Source organism: Miniopterus schreibersii (assembly GCF_964146895.1).
Source record: "Miniopterus schreibersii genome assembly, chromosome: 8".
NCBI classification, from domain to species: domain Eukaryota; kingdom Metazoa; phylum Chordata; class Mammalia; order Chiroptera; family Miniopteridae; genus Miniopterus; species Miniopterus schreibersii.
In genome coordinates, this window is record NC_138109.1 from 5,254,785 (window position 1) to 5,270,258 (window position 15,474).

General features: G+C 55.1%; 1 protein-coding gene across 2 annotated transcripts in view; it reads left to right on the forward strand.

Moving 5' to 3' along the window:
* CASZ1 (castor zinc finger 1) overlaps positions 1-15,474 on the forward strand; it is a gene marked incomplete at its 3' end in the record, with an annotated part of 143,596 nt that overhangs the window by 19,092 nt on the left and 109,030 nt on the right. For both annotated transcript variants that reach the window (XM_081146104.1, XM_081146106.1), the window contains exon 2: positions 12,488-12,636. The remainder of the gene's footprint in view (positions 1-12,487; positions 12,637-15,474) is intronic.

Below are 15,474 nucleotides of genomic sequence, written 5' to 3' on the forward strand. Positions count from 1 at the left end.
TCTGTGCCTAGAAAGGAGCGGTTGACCAGATGTACAGTCTACTCGCCCCTCTTTTAAAGAGGCTGTTGTTTGAGGGTAGTGATAGGAGCCGGTAGGGAAGATCCTGAGCCTAAAAGGTGCCCAGGAAAGGAACCCCAGCCGGACCCCAGCCCGGCAGAGGTTGGCAGGCATGTTCGCCTTCTTCCCTCTGCCCTCTGACCAGGCCATACTTGAGAAACTCAAAGCAGGACGTTCCCAATAAGCCAGCTTCTCTTCGAGTTGGCCCGAATGGTCCCAGGAAGGCAGTATCCATGAACAAAAAGACTGATTTTTTTTTAAAAATCCAGTCGTCTGAATTTTAGGGAACTTGATGATGGCCTAGGAAGGTGGAGAAGGGATAGAAAGGGGTGACTAGAGAGTTTCATTTTGAGTTTTGGGAGAATTCAGGTTGGTTCTTGTTTTATCCAAACCGGTTTGTTTATCTCTGAAAAATTATCAGCAGCAATGGCCCAAAGCGATGCATTGGGGGACCAGCTTCCAAAGGTAGGGACCCAAACAAGTGTTCTAATGTCTGGCGAGGTTGGGAGCATGTACTGCCCAGGGTTCTCTGGCCGCCTGCCTGGTGCGGGGGAAATGGTGAGCCGGTGACACCGGTTTCCAGCCCCAACCCTAGGTCTTACGGGTTTTTCTCAGTGTATTGTCTCTCCCTCGTTCGGGAGGGTTGTGTGTGTGTGTGAGTTTTTAATGTAAAGATTCAAACTGTTGATACTGGCAAGGCCAGGGTTGAGAAACTGGAGGAGAGATTCTGTGCGAGAAACTGGAGCAGAAACGGTGGCAGAAGACACTTGAGGATCTCTTGACTACAGACGGTGCGAGTTCTGGGTGTCAGCACTGTGCTTGTCGGCGGGAGGGAACTTGGCACCGAGGCGGAGGAGGGTGGGCACAGGCTCCCAGCCTCTCCTGGTGGGCTCCTCTGTTGTCTACAGGGTCATGGTTGGAGCAGACTTGGGTGACGGGAAATGTGCAAGGCTCAGGCCGGCCTCCAGCAGCAGGGCCTGGGCCCCGTGCGGTTACTGTTGAAGCGGGAAAGTTCTCCATCTGGGCCTCTTGGCTTCCTTTTGGATTAAGGTGCTGCGGATGGTATTTCTTAGGATTGTGGGTTTTAGGGAATGGACAGAAGGCAAGGGACTCTCAGCTCAGCCCCGTAACAGGCCAGGAACTTCCTGGGTACACAGGAGGCCCTGGTGGCTCTGGGCCCCTAGCTGAAGGGGCAGAGAGGGAGGACTTGAGCTGGTGGATCTGGTCAAGTCCTGGGCAACTTTGTGAGTGTTGCTGAAAGAAGCCAGAGAGGAGAACATTTAAAAGTGGTGCGTCTTTCAGCTTTTGAGATGGTTTCCGACTCTCTGAGAGCAGGGAGATACACTCCTGTGTACCCCTGGACTCGGAGAGAGCTTCAGGCAGGGGCGGGGGCCCACTCCTGGTGCATTTCAATCCAAAACGGTAATTAGATCAAGGAGCAGACGGAAATGGGGAAAGGGGATTAGTGGTGTTCCCCCTTGGGCCTGGTGGTGGAGGTGGCACCGGGACTGCCTCTTGGGCTCGACCTCTGTGCTGGGATCACAGCTAAGGTGGTCCGCCCCTGAAAAGCCAGGACCCCGGGCACCTCTGTTCTATTTGTCTACTCTTAACGCCGCCCAAGTCACCTCTGGAGAGTTGAGGCTCCTCTGAGAAGCTCCAGGGCCTCTCCCCCCTTCTGCGCTTCTTCTCAATGCTTGTTGTCACACGCCAGCTCCAGCCTGGGGTAGAAGGATGCTCCATTTTGATTGATTTGTGTGTTGGGGAGAGGGTGACCCTAAAGGAGACTAGCGGATTGCTCTCCTAGGTGGCCGCGGTAAGCCCTGAAAGTTGGCCCCGGACCTGCTGCTTTGTCTTGTTTGACTTGGGGAGCCCATGGCCTGGTCGGTAGCACCTCCCCATTTTCCCCTTTAATTGGGAGAAAAGGCGGCCAGAAGCCTCTGGTCTTCAGCCCATAAGCCTCTGACCCTTCCTCTCATCCGCTCAGCCCCCTGGGGTGTGACGGGGGCATCCCAAGTCCCTGAGCCCCCTGCTCAGCTTACCTTTCCCTTCTCCCCACCCCCTTCCCTGCACCTGTCAGCTGTTTCATTGACTGTCTGTCTTGGCTGCCACCCATCCTACCCTCCTAGGCCAGCTCCTCCCGCACCCCTCCCCCCAGGCCCACACTCCCTCCCTTCCTGTCTATGCCCACGTCTGTCTCTACCTGCCCGTCGCCGGCACACCTGAGGATCCGAGGCCGCCTAACGGAGTGCGGGGATGGCTCAGGGTGTTTACCAGACAGCCGGGATAAGGTATTAAATCCTGTTGCTGTCTTCCCAGGGCCAGCTTCCTCAGATGGTTTTCCAAATTCCTAATCTCGGTGCCCACATCCCTGCCCAGCCCATGTTTGATGGGAGCTTTCCTTTCCGATTGAAGCTGAAACCGAGCAGGATCTGTCGTGGGGTTGGGTCTGGGTTCCCACCGGTGCACGATGACATGGAGGTCCAGCCCCTTCCTCTCTGGTTCTTCCTTCCTTTCTTCCTTCCTTTCGTGGGGAATCTTAGTGAGTAGGGGGCCAGGACTCTGCCACCAGGTGTTCCAGAGCCTTCTTGAGTGCCCGCCTGCCCCCCCGCCCGAGCCCACCATGACGATTCTTCCCACTCACAGTAAAAGTGGCCACTGTGGGGTTTTGCTCAGGGTGCCGAATACCTTGGCTTGTCCCGGGCGGGTCCACGAAGCAAACCTGCTCATCCACGGCGTCTTGGCATTGGTGTTGGAGATGACAGTGCAAGGGGGAGGCGTGCTCCTGCCTGGTGCTCTGGGTGACCACCTGCCCTCTTTAAGATAGCCCGGGCTCTGGGGTGACAGGAGGGCTCGGATGCTCCCCAGTGAGCAGGGACATTGAGGCTCCCAGTGGGATCCACTCCTGATGCGGGGAAGAGGCCTAGCCTGGGGGCTTTCCCTTCTGTGGGACTCTGGCCCTTGCCTACCCTTCCTGGGGCGGCAGGACTGAGCCTCGAGCAGGGAGCTCTGCCCCTGTCCTCATCCTTCTCCCGGACACTAGGCTGAGAGAGGCGAGTGAGCTTACTTCCCCGGTCCCCCCGCCGGGAACTTTCCATGAGGGAGGAGCAGAACTCTACCCCAGTGGCGGCAGCTTGGCCAACCTTGCGGGCCTGGACCTACCCCTCTGGGGGTGCCTGGGACTTGGATGTGTCCTTTCTCCGAGCTGCTGTGTGACCTGGACAGACCCTTCTAATGTCGGCTTCTCTTTCCCCGGCTGCAGGCTCCCTCTGCTCCCTTTCTTCGGTGCCCATTCCCCTCCTTCCTCCAGGCATCCAGAGGGCTCTTGGGTTTCACAACCCAGAGCTTCCCTCTCTCCAGGTCTCCAAACCTCCATCCAACTCGGGCTTCAGGTGTCCCACGTCTCCACCCTCTCGCCGTTGCCGTGGCAGTCACCGCTGCCCTGGGCTTTCCTGTCTCCCTTCCCGAGCTCAGAGGAGCAGAGGCATCTCTGGGACTCAGCAGAGAGGGGACTGAAAGGGGTGACGCAGGGCTGGGGACACAGCGAAAGGTGCAGCCGCAAACTTCATGCCGCGCCCTCCGCCGGGACCCTGACCGCCGAGGCCTCTGTAGCCACGCGAGCCTGGGCTCCCGTGGGAGTCCTGGGGCCAGGGGTCCCAGTTTTACTTGGGGTATTCTTTTTCAAATATGTGTTGGACACGGATTAAGAGGTGAGCGGGGAAAAGAGGGCAACGAATATCTGGAAGATGACAGTTGGGCTGGCGAGGAGGAGAGGTGGAGGAGGGAAGAGTTGAAATTAATTCATTAGAAAAACTTGTTTACTGGCTTTGCTTAGGCGCCTCCATTTTAAACGTCTACGTTTACAATAAGTCGCTAATTAAAATACAAAATTAAGCAACAGCTATGTTTTTTTTTCCCTTACACTTTAATTGCATGATTTTTTGTGATGTAATTTCTGGAAACACCCAGCGTACCTCACAAGGCTGATTGTTTGATAAACTAGAAGCACCTGAAACCAACCCCAAAAATAAATATATAAATCCAAGGGGAACTTAAGGGAGATTGGAAATGGCGGAGAACGGCAGACAGCAGGGAATCGAAAATCCATAGTAGTAATAATAAAAAAATCTTTTAAGTAAGGACATTTCTCCTGTCCACCCCAAAACCAGAACAGTCTGTGCACCTCTGGGGGAAAAAAGCTGAAATGGAAATCAGACCAAGCGGGGTCATCGCTCCCTGTCCCTGAAATCCCAGTTGGTCCTAAGAATAAAAAGCAAAACCAGCTTGGAATCTTCTCTGATTCCATTGCTAGGTGGGCTCAGTACTCGCCGGGCATCTTCTCTCATCACGAACCTTTAGGAGGATTCTCCCCTCTCCCTTGCTCTGAACCTAGATGCAATCCCAAGGGGTGGGCGGGGGTGGTGAACAGGGACAGTGACTGTCTCTCCTGGGAAAAACCAGCTTCTCCGTGCCCACAGAAGGCAGACAGCGTGTCCCAGGCTTGGGCAGCTGGCCCGGAGTTCCTGGCCCTACTAGAAGGTAGTGAGAAAGGGTGGTCCACGGTAAGAATGGTGTGCGTTGTCTTTTGCAGACAGCCCCGTGGCCTGCTGCCTTTTTAAAGATGTAGACCTGGATGATTGCAAAACTGCTGAGAAACCTGTCAGGAACTGACTCCAGGGTGGGGCGGGGAGGAAACTGGATCCCACTGGCAGCCTGGCTGCTGGAAAATCCTAGGCCGGGCATCCTCCGGGGGCCTTGGGGCCTCCTGACTGCTGGGCATTTGGGCAGGGGGAGCATGAGGGACGGGGGGACCTGTGACCTCACTGCCTTCTCCTTTTCCATCTAAAAGCTGAAGGCCTCGTTGGCCAGGGGCTCCTGTACCCTCTCCATACACTCCTATCCTGGGGAAAAAAGATTTGCGTCTTTTTGGGGTCTTTAAAAAAACCGTTTCTTCCCAGATTATAACTTATGCTTTTGTATTGGAAAATACAAATACGTGTGAAGAAAATAATTTTGAAATTTCTAGTATAGTTGTTAGAAGTATGGGTTAGGGGGAACAGAGAGACCTGGGTTCACGCCCCAGCTTTCCCGCCCAGGGGTGTGACTTTGGGTGAGTTACTTATTGTTGCTGAATCTCAGTTCCCTCATCTATAAAGTGGGGATGACGATCTTGGAGGGTGGTGAGGATTCCATGTGATGACCCGTACGAAATACCGAGCGCTGAGCCTGGCACACAGCACACTTAAACATCAGCTATTTCTGTTGTTGTCGTTCATAGTGATTATTCCACTGCCTTGAGATAATCGGCTTTAAGACTTTTATTAAGAATTTTTTAATTTCAATGAAATTTTCTATCTAAGCCTGTGCCATCCAGTGCAGTTGCCTGTTGTCACATGTGGCTATTTACACCTAAATGAACTAAGATGAAATTAAATTAAAAATTCAGCTTCACAATTACACCCGCCACATTTCAAGTGCTCAATAGCCACATGTGACCAGCAGCTGCCACACTGGACAGCAATGAATGTTTTACAGGAGTCTTCTGAGCTTTTTCCCATCAGTTTCTTGCTTTCCGTAAATGTCTCTTCATGGCTGCATAGTAGTCCAGGGTGTGGCTGAATCACACTTCTTACTGGTCCGAGTCTTTGTTGCTGGGTTGTTGGAGCATCCTCTGGGCTCTGATTGGCCCGCTGGGGTTACGCTTCCCAGGCACTGGCGCTGTGATGCACTCTGATTGGTGCCAGGCAGCGAGGGGGCGGGGCTCTGCCTTCCCCCTGTTGGACCTAGCAGAACAGGAGCGCCCCCGGTGCACCCCTTCTGGCTGGTTCATCCACACCCTTCACCTCACAGGGCAGAGACCAGGAAGAAGAGGGACAGGCTTCAGGTAGCAAAAATGAGCAATAGTGACCCACCCTCCACCGAGGCTCCCTAGGGAGCCCCCAGGTTGCCTTGCATGGTGGGGAGTGCATGTCATGGCAGGGGGCTGGCCTGGCTCCCAAGGGCTGTGCAGGCCTCCAGATTCCAGTGGGGTCTTCAGGCTTCCAGAAGGGTTCTGACTGAAGACGGTTGTGAGATTCCAGGATGGGGGTACTGGGGTCCCAAGTCTGGGGGTAGCTCCAGGAAGACCTTGCTATGGCGGGTGACCATCCTGTGCCAGGTTGGTAGAGTGAGCGTCGGGGTGCTGGAGTGATGCCAGGGTGGTGGCCCGAGCCTCTCCTCTTCTCCAGCTGGGCCGCCCACACCCTCCTTGCGCAGTGAGGGCAGAGCTCTGGGCGGGGGGCTGTGGGCAGGGCCGGCTGGGGAAGTAATCCCCGGGGCAGTGGGCAAGACAGATAGGGAGAGCCGAAACTGGACCTGCTGATGTGGCCCTTTCTGCTCACAGCGGATCGTAAAATATGGCTCAGATTTTCATTACGGGCTCTATCGATTATCTTCTGGGATAGATGAATTATAGAGAACATTAAAATTTTTTTAAAAAGCAAGTGAGAGAGGAAATATCTGAATGAGTTGGGGTGGTCGATGGCAGAAAGGGCTGAGCCACCAAGCCTGAGTGGCCTCCGTCTCCGAGCAGGGTGAAGACAAGATCGCTCAGGGCAGCAGCCTCTCACTACAGCTCTCTGCTTCCCAGGCCTCCCTGGGCCTCGCTGCGCCTGGCCTCACAATAGGGGAGGCCACAGCTCCTCTTTGCTCCCCTCACCCCATCCGCTCCAGGGAGCTGCGTAGGGGCTAGGGAGGCAGACAGCTGGGTTATTCACAGGGTTCTGACCCAGAAGCAGGACCTTTCCCAGGCTTTAGGCCTCTGTGGCTGGGAGGTGGGCCCCAAGCTCAGCTATTTTCTCTCCAGAGACCGCCTGGTTCTGGAGGTGCTCCCTGGGCAGAGGGAAGGGTCAGAGGGCATCGTTGGTCTCCTGGGGTCAGGACTGGGACAGGAACCTCTGAGGATTGTGGCCACCTGGGCCTGTTGGCCACCTCAGCTTTTCCAGCTTCTCGTTCCTTCCATCCGTTGTCACTGGCTCGGAGGATTTCCGTTTTCCTTTGTAAGCCTGGGAAAAATGTGTCTGGGTCCCACTGCTATGCATCTGATTCCGAAAGCCCACCCGTCCCTTGCTTTCTCCCCGCCCCTTCCCTCTGCCTCTCTTTGACAAGCAGTATAGTACATAGTGTCAGATAAGCCTGGGTTCAGATCACTTCACAGGGTATGACCTTGGGTGGGTCACATTCCTCTCTGAGTCTTAGTTCCTCAATGGTCCAGGTGAGATAATAACCTACCTCATTGGATTCTTGTGACGATTATATGTATTAATGTATTAAAATCCTTAGTACTTAATAAACATCATTCCTCTTCTACTGTGGCCGAGTCTGAGAAGCTTTCCCCCCTTCTCTTCATTTAGCCTTTTGATTTAGTATTATCTCCATTTTACAGATGGGGAAACTGAGGCACAGGGAGGTTAAAGTAATTTGCTCAGGGCCACACAGCTTGTAAATGGCAGAGCCAGGATTCGTACCCGACGGTCTGGCTCCAGAGCTCATACTCTAACCCGCGAGGCTATGCTGTCCCAGTGATCTGGTGGGGTGGCGTGTGTGTATGTGCACCTGCGTGTGTTTCACGTGCCTGCCAACAGCCCTGCGTCGCGTGGGTCTCCGACTGACCCCACTTTTCACCCCCACACTATAATGTGGCTTCCTCAGGTTCAGTGACCCCAGCATTTTCTGGGCCCTGTTCTGGGTGGAGGATATCTCCCCGCCCCCACGCCATCCCCTCACCCTGGCTTCACCTGGGCTTCTGAGAAAAGGTGGTGGTTTCCATGGATATCCGTCTCCCTCTGGCGACACACCCTTTTTTGTATAACTCTGTTCCCTGGAGTTGATTGTTTTTGGCACACAGCTCTGTAAACTCATCCAACAATTAAAAAGGGGGAGGGGTGGAACAAAAGGGAGACAGATAGTAACTGTGGAGTGACTCGCAGGAGGGCCTCTGGATTGTGGGTCCCCTCTCTGTCCCCGGCCAGCAGCAGGACAGCACCTTATGCACAGAAAGGCCCTATAACCAGCTGGCCCGGACTTCTGAGAGTCAGAACTCCACTCGCTTCCTTCCATTTGAGATGTGTTCGTGCCCCGTTTATTTCTCTTTCAGAAATGTAGAGGGGCCCACTCGAGGAGCCAGCCTGGCCATCTCCAGAGGCCACCTGAAGCCAGGAGATGCCAGCCTGGACCCATATGCATATTCACTGCCCTTGTTTTGGTTAATTGTGTATGTGTTTGCTCTGTACCTACCATCAAATACCTGCTGCGCTGGGCGTACCCGTCGGAGGCTGTGTGAGATCACGGATGAAAAATGCAGTGAAAAACACTTTCGTGCCACAACACATCATGTCGGATTTTTGTATTAAGATGTGGATTTTTTTATTGTTTTTTTTTTTTTTTCTTTTCCATACAGCCTGGAGTTGGGCAATGTGCACGTCTGTGTTTTTGTTTTCACTCCGGGTGGTTTATGAAATCTGCTCATTAGGGCTCTGTCCTCTCCCCACCCCCGGCCTGCTCTTCCGCCCCTTTTTCTCTTAACGTAGATATTTTCCCACTACCTCCCAGTGTCTTCTCTCCTTTGGGGGGGCTGATGGGTGCCCCCCCATACATTCTCCCAGGTGAAAATCAGGTTCCTGCAGCCCTATTCTCAAGCCGTGTCTCCAAGGCAGATGTTCATTGCCGTAGGAGGTCCTGATGTGGGGGCAGGCAGGAGAAATCTGTCCCTGCATCCCCCACCCCAGGATAAAGCCCATTAGCTTGCCCTTTGTCTGCAGAGAAGAAATGGAAGTTGTCCCATCCCCACTGAACCTCCTCTCTTAGAGTGGCCTTCTCCTGGATGGCCGTATTGTCCCCATTGTGTCAGATGAACAGGTAGCGATGGGCCGCTCAGCCCCTTCCCTCTCTAGGAGGCCATGCCCACAGCTGGGACCCCATCTACCACGTAGGTTTGGGGGCTCTTTTACTCTCCAGGTGCGCCACTGCCACCTTCTCGCACCTGGGGCCTGAGCACAGCCTTTGCCTTCCCTCTGGTTGTGATCTCTGCTGCTTTCTGGTGGCTCCGGGATTCGATGGAGACTTGTTTGGAGGGTGGAACTGAGATTCAGGAAGGGAAACAGAATTAGGTGTGGGTGGGTGCCGAGGTCCTGGGTAGGGACCAAGAGGAACTTTTAAGTGAGTTGGGCCTTGGAGCCCGTCAGCCCCGAGTCCAGGCCTGGCTGCAACACTTGCGAGCTGTGACCTTTGGCGAGTGACTTTGTATCTCCGCGCCTGCCCTTCCTAATCTGTCCACGGGGACCAGAATCCTTTCCACTTCCTGCTGTAAAGATTCGGTGTGATCACTTGGAGTGGTGCTTGGCAAGCAGAAGGCATCCAGTTAGTTAACATACTTAGTTTTCACACAGGCCTACCGGCCGAGGGTGAAAACCACTCATCCAACTGTGCCCTCTGCTCCCAGCGTGCTCCCTGGCACATAGTAGGTGCCCGATCAGTTCTTATTAGAATCAGTTGGAGGGAGATCAGGTAACCAAGCTAGTCCCCTTGAACCTGAAAGCCGTTAACTCCTGGTGCTAATGAAGGAGGGGGAGAGACCAAGATGCAGGTCGGGGCTTAGGGGAATGGAGCGTGAAAGTCGCCAGCGAAGTGTTCTGCTGGAGAGGGATGGAGCTGCTGCTCCGGCCCATCTGATTCTGACATGAAATCAGGGACCAGTTCAGTTCCACAGATGCTCACGCTGCTCGCTGTGGGCCAGCTGGTGTGCTAAATGCTAGGGACACACAGATAATTAGGACCTGGTCCCTGCCCTTGAGGAGTTAAAGACCCAGTGGTGGAGACAGACTCGTGAGCAAGTGACTTCGGTCTAGCGTGGACTTAGGTGCCACAGTGCAGGATGCATGAGGAGCGGAGCGGAGGGGCAGATGGGCCTGCTCAGGGTAGATTCTGGAAGGTTACCTTGAAGTGACTGGAAGAAGAGGGTGGGACATTTCTGGAGCTCTGTGAACACCTTTCACACCTCTTATTGCCCCCCCGCCCCCCGCTGCTCGCTCCCCGTGTTATTTCTGTAACTGCACCCGGAGCTGCCGGCCAGAGAGCTCGGTCCTCTGGGCTCCGCACCTCCTGACCGGGATTCCTGCTGTTGCCATGCCCCGGGGCCTGTGCCGTGGGAGGGCTCCGTCCATGGCAGGCCCCGGGGCCTGTGCCCTGCTTTGGTAAATGGGTCAGGCCACTTGGTTGGGGACAGTCCCTGAGTGAGGCCGCACCCTGGCAGGCTGGAGGATGGCAGGAATGGGGAAGACGGAGGAGGCGGCCTGGCCACTCCCTTTATTTAGTTGCTCTTGTTGCCCTGGGCATGCCTCTCCCTCAGCCGGAGGAGGCCAGACAAGGGCCTCGCCGGGGCCTGGAACCCCCTTCGCCCATAGCTAGAACCCCCTTCTGAGCCATGACATAAGACCTTGGTATCGTTCACGTTCACCGTTCATGTGTGGCCAGACTCTGGTCTCTCAGGCTCCTTGCCAAGGGTCAGGGAGGTGGGAGTGTTTCTCTTGACCCTTTCTCTGGGGAAGTGTGTTCGCCTGCACGGGGCAGTGTCCGCCGCCTGGGTAAGATGCTGGCTCTCGGGTGGGGCAGGGGTCATTCCGAAGGCATTGGAGTAGAGCCCCCCAGCGGAAGAGTGTTCTGGGGGTGGGGAGCTGTAGTTGGTCTGGGACGCCCCTTCCTCTAGCTCAGAGGTATTGGGTTGGTGGGTGGGCCGCCCAGGGCTTTTCGGAATCTAGACCAACAAGCAGGGGAGTGTCAGAGCCCAGAGGAGCGAGTCTCCCAGTGGCCCTGAAGTTCCCATTAAAGTGTTTTTTCCTCTTTTTTAAAGAAAAAATATTCCCAAACTGGAAAACAAAGGAAATCCACTTCCCCCAAATCACACGAAACTCACATTAGGGGCCTGGCGGGAATCCATGGAAACCAGGAAACCCGCTGTTAACCCTGTGTGCCGCTGAAGGGTGGGGTGGGAGCCGGGCTGATCCCAGCCCCAGACCACAGTCACTGGCCCTCCTGATGGCTTCCCCCAGGGGGCTGGTCTCGGTGGCATTGCCCAAGAGCAGAGGAGGGGTAGAGCTGATGCTGAAAGCTCCTGCTTTCCAAGCTCCAACTCCCCCTTCCACTTATGGCCCAACCTTGGGAGGCAGAAGAGGAGGGGTTCGTGTACTCGGGGGAGGCCCTGGGGGATCCAAGGGCTGGGCCAAGTTGGAGAACCTGCCGGGCAGCTGCCCACACCATGCCACACTATGGAGTCAGGGCCAAGCCCACTCACACGCTTCAGGAACACACAGGCGCTGTGGATGCTGCAATCCCTGGGCCGAGGGGGGAGGAAAGGACCGGAATGTCAGCCGCCTCCCTCCCTGATGCCGGCCCCATAGGCAGGGTGGGTGTGAGAGTGGACGGAGACCCCCTGGGCTCCTGCACCCCACTCTCACATCCAGGAGGCTGGACCACCAGGCCTGAGAGGTTGTGCGCCGAGGTCGGTAGTGTCTGTGTATTTGCACACATGAGCTAATTTTTCTAAAAAGGCTGAAAATATTTACAGGTTTGAAGTTGAAACGCAAACAGGAAAAGCCCTTTAAAAAGTGAGGGTAGTGGATATTCAAAACAGGAATCACCATGGAAACACCACAATATTTGCTTAAATTGATACAAAGGTTGCCGGTAGCAGGGCACCAACTTTTTCTGGCCACATTTTTTTGGCCCAGCACCTATAACAAATGAATCTCAACATCCCCCTTTCTGAGGGGGTTTGCACGCCCACTTTTCTTCTCTATGAGGTGAAATGGCACAGTACCAGGGCAGAGGGGAAAGGAAAAGAGGAGACCAAACTCTCCATCCCGGGTAGCTGCAGAGACACCTGTTGATTCCATTTTTAGAGACTCCCATCAGGCCACTGGGGGGTCATGGGAGCAGCTGGGAGCCGGCCGAGGGAAAGTGGAGGGAGCGGAAGATTGGGAAGCCAGAGGGTCTGGGTCTGACCTGGTTTCCAGAGTTGGCCAGATATCCACTGTCAGGCTGACCTTTCACCCCTGGTGCCAGGCCTTGGATGTGATCACTTTGCTATTACCTGGGGTGACACACCTGTCTGGTCTATTATTGTTTCTACCTGTTTGATTTTAATTTATTTATTTATTTTTTTGGTGTAGCAATTGGCTGATACTTGTGCAAAGGGTGCGTTGGTCGTAGGGTCAGGCATGGCTCTCACTGCAGCAGTGCCATCTGCTGATTGGCAGGCAGGTCTGAGAGTCTCACCTTGCTGGCTGGCGGGTTACCGCACGAGGTGTCAGAACCATCCTCTCCGTTGCCCTTCTCTCTGGGGTAACTTTGTGGGTCTCAACTGCAGCCTAATAATCCATTTGCTTTCTTATTTTGGTAGGCAAACAGACCTTGCTGACTGAAGGCAGCCCTCTCCCGCCCACCCGCCTTTCCAGCTGCCCCGGCTGTCCCCTCCGATAGAAGGGGTCCTGCAGCTTCAGCCGTGTGCCGTGGAATGGACTTCGGACCCCAGACCCTTGGGATGCAAAGGTAGCTGCTCCCGATTCCCAAGACGTCACTGGGAAATATGGGCAGGGGCTATGGTTGGCCAGTTTGGGGGACTCAAGAAGGGACTGCCTAGGCCTTTCTCAGTGGGCTCTGACCGAGATGGTGGTAGCTCGCACACCCTAGGTGAAAGTGAGAAATGAAGGACTGAGAAAAGCGCCTAGGACACCTGCATACTGGCCCTGGCTTGGCTGTCCACTCACTGCTTTCTCCCCTCTGGATCCTGGCTCCCCACCCATAAAATAGCTCGGAAGGACTGACCTTTAAGAATCCCGCCATCATTGCCACTGTATGACACTGAGTGGTGCCAGCAGTGTGCGGGCATTCCAGGTGAGGCCTGGGCTCTAGCAGACACCACTCCTGGAGTTAAGCTTCAGGTCCTTTCTCAACGTCATCTCGGAGAACGGTAGGTCCAGCCTGTCTGCCTGCCCAGAGGCTACTGCTCCGCTGTGAGCTCACGTGAGCTCCGGGCTCTCAGATGGGCCTCCAGCCCGGGGAAGGACCTGCCTCAGACGAGAAGCCCCAGGTGTCACTTGATGCAGGCTCAGGAATCACCTCTTGCCTAAGGAAGGTCATGTATGCGAGGGATAGGTAGTCCCAGGGGCTGACACGGTCAGATATTTACCTGCAGGTATCAGACGTGGTTTTGGGGGCGGGGGGGGGGGTGACACACGGCAGGTGACTTATCACGTATTTAGCATCATTCAGTGTTCTCTTAAGATCCTGAGGGAACCAGCCTAGAAGGGTTGGGTATTGGTCAAGTTGACGGGCAAGGTCTTAGGGCTGGGGCAGGGGCTCAGGGCCTAGAGCATGGCTGGGAGGGCAAGGCTGGGGGCCACTCCTCTGGTGTGTGCCAGACGGGAGTCAGCTGTCCCCGGTCACCCTCCTGCACATTCCCTACCCACGGGTGCTACAGGCAGGTGTGTCCTGCCCCTCCCTCCGCAGCCAGGCTCTGCACCTCTGGACTTTGACCTTCCAGGGAGGAAGCACTTGGGGACATGGTGCTTTGGTGCCCATTGTGGTTGGAGAGATTCCCAGAGCAGCAGGACAGCTTCGTTTCAGGCCCTGCTACCCTGGGGGCTAACAGAAGCCTTAGACACAGCTCAGGAACTTGCAAATCAGATGGAAATGTGGCCTTTAGTCGCCTGGCGGAGCAGCCATGTGGCTGAGACTCTTTGCCCTGGCGTCCAGCTTGCAACTGTGCTCCAAGGAATTGGTCTGCCCACACTTAGGTGGTGCTGCTATTGTCCCTGATGGTGGGAGCCGGGGGGCTGTGGAGACTCCTGGTGGTCATCTTGCTGGATTTTAGCACCAGTACCTGCATGTCTCTACCTTCCTGGGCTCTTCTTGCCTGATTCTGCTTCCTCAATGAGCATAGCAGGCCTGTGCCGTCAAGCCTCTAAATGGGCTCCCCGCTTGTGCCCTGAGTGTGAGCAGGTTGCCGAAGTGTCTGTGGTGACCCCGTCGAGGGGGCACATTTGCCTGTGCTGTTCTCAGTGACAGGCCTTTTGCTTTCTTTGTTCCCTCAGCAAAACATGCCCATTCGTTTTTTCCTTCCCAAAGTTTCCACTCATTGCTGACTCCCAGGGGCCATGCCAGCTGGGATATGTACCCGCATCAGGTATGGGTTCCATGAGTCCTGTGGAACCCCTGCATCCTGCCGTCAGCAGGCTTGGGCTTCATAATGAAGCCTGGGGACTCCAAGGGCTCCGAAAGGGACTGTCATAACCAAGCTCCTCCTCACTCACCCAACCCTTTCCAGGTATTGGGTCCTCTAGGGCAGGGGTGACCCGAGGTCTCAGGGGTGTCCTGCCTCACGACACTGGAGTGTGCTCAAGGGGGTGAGTCCGTGCTTGGGCCTCGTCTGCAGGCCTAATCCTGCCCAGTTCAGATTCTCCCCACTCTGGCCACACCACAGAAGATCAGGTTATATTTATTCTTCCGTACGGGGGGCCTGGGGTCTGCCAGTTACTGGAGACAGGGTGGACAAGACAGCCTGGCTTTCATGGAGTTCCAGTTGAGCAAGTAGGCAATAAACAAACCCACAAAAGAACAAGGAAACCATTAGCGCAGAGTGGACATGGGATGAGGTGGGGAGAGGTGACCAGGCAGGTGACAGCTGAAATTGAAGGATAGGAAGTAGACAGCCACCTGAAGGGCAGGTGAAAGAGTATTTCACCAAGAGAGAGCAACTAGCCTAGAGGTCCTGAGGTGGGCTGAGCAGAAAGAAGGCCCCAGTGCCTGGGTGGTGGACAGGGCAGGGGGCGGGTTACATGGGGCTTAGGTGCACCAGGGAAATGTGGGATTTTACTCTTTGGGTGACAGAAAGCCGCTGGAAGGTTTTTAAAGAGGGAGGTAAAGTGATATGATCGTTGTTTTAAAAAGATGGCTGAACTTGAGGTTGGCAAGGGGAGAAACAGGAGGCCAGAGGGGAGGCTGCTGTGGCCACTGGAGTGAGGAACTGTGGCTGAGACAAGAAGGTGGAAATGAGAGAAGGGGCAGAGTCCATGTGTCCAGAGGGAGAGTTACCAGGACTTGCTGATGGACTGAAAAGACCCCAGGAGGAGGCCAGCATTCCAGGCCCGCTGACGTGGGGAAATGTGTTTTCTCCTCTCCGGACTGACAGTGCCAAGAAGGACCCATGGCTTTTGGAGGCTAATGTTTCGTGGATTACAGGGAGAAGCACCATCCTGGTTGCTAAGAAAGCTTTTTTGAGCGGGTTAGGCATCTCTCGGTCAGCACCACGTGGAGGGAAGACCAGAGGCCTGCTTGTATCCAATGCCGTTTTCAGCAGGGATCTCCAAGCTCACTCCTTGTGGCCCT